The sequence below is a fragment of the Dromiciops gliroides genome, chromosome 3 (assembly GCF_019393635.1).
Source record: "Dromiciops gliroides isolate mDroGli1 chromosome 3, mDroGli1.pri, whole genome shotgun sequence".
In the NCBI taxonomy this organism is placed as follows: domain Eukaryota; kingdom Metazoa; phylum Chordata; class Mammalia; order Microbiotheria; family Microbiotheriidae; genus Dromiciops; species Dromiciops gliroides.
In genome coordinates, this window is record NC_057863.1 from 136789490 (window position 1) to 136790421 (window position 932).

The 932-nt window shown below is 35.8% G+C and overlaps 1 non-coding gene across 1 annotated transcript; it reads left to right on the plus strand.

The window, feature by feature from the left end:
* Positions 1 to 586: 586 nt before the first annotated feature.
* Positions 587 to 693, plus strand: LOC122752218. The gene has a single exon (XR_006356007.1). It is a non-coding gene; the product is annotated as a U6 spliceosomal RNA (small nuclear RNA).
* Positions 694 to 932: the final 239 nt, after the last annotated feature.

Genomic DNA, 932 nt, shown 5'->3' on the forward strand with positions numbered 1-932 from the left:
TCTTTTGGAATTATCTTGCACCACTGTATTGCTGAGAAGAGTAAAGTCTATCACAGTTGATCATCACACAATGCTGTTGATACTGTGCACAATGTTCTCCTGGTTCTGCTCATCTCAATCATGTAAGTCCTTCCAGGTTTCTTTGAAATCTGCCTCCTCATGATTTCTCATAGCACAATAGTATTCCATTACATTCATATACCACAACTTTTTCAGCCATTCCCCAATTTATGGGCATTCTCTTAATTTCCAGTTCTTTGCCATCACAAAAAAAGCAGCTATAGATATTTTTGTACATGTCATCCCTTTTCCCTTTTTAATGATCTCTTTGGACTAAAGACCTAATAGTGGTATTGCTTGGTCAAAGGGTATACACAGTTGTATAGCCCTTTGTGTATAGTTCTAAAGTACTCTCCAGAGTGGATGGATTAGTTCACAGCTCCACCATCAATGCATTAGTGTTCCAATTTTTCCACAGCTTCTCCAACATTTATTATTTTAATTTTTTGTTATATTAGCCAATCTGGCAGGTGTGAAGTGGTACCTCAGAATTGTTTTAATTTGCATTTCTCTAATCAGTAGTGATGTGCTTGCTTCAGCAACACATATAATAAAATTAGAATGACACAGAGAAGCTTAGCATGGCCCCTGTGCAAGGATGACATGCAAATTTGTGAAGTGTTCTAATCAATGGTGATTTAGAGCATTTTTTCATATAGCAACAGAAAGCTTTGATTTCTTCGTATGAAAGCTGCCCCTTCATATCCTCAAAGCCCTACTTTAACAATGAGTTAAAAGTCAAGAAATATGCTGGGGCAATGAGTAAACAAAAGAAAAAATTCTGACTATAGAAAGTTACTATATTGACAAGATCAAGATATATCTTCAGAAGAAGATAACAAAGTCAAAACTACTACATCCAAAGACTCCAA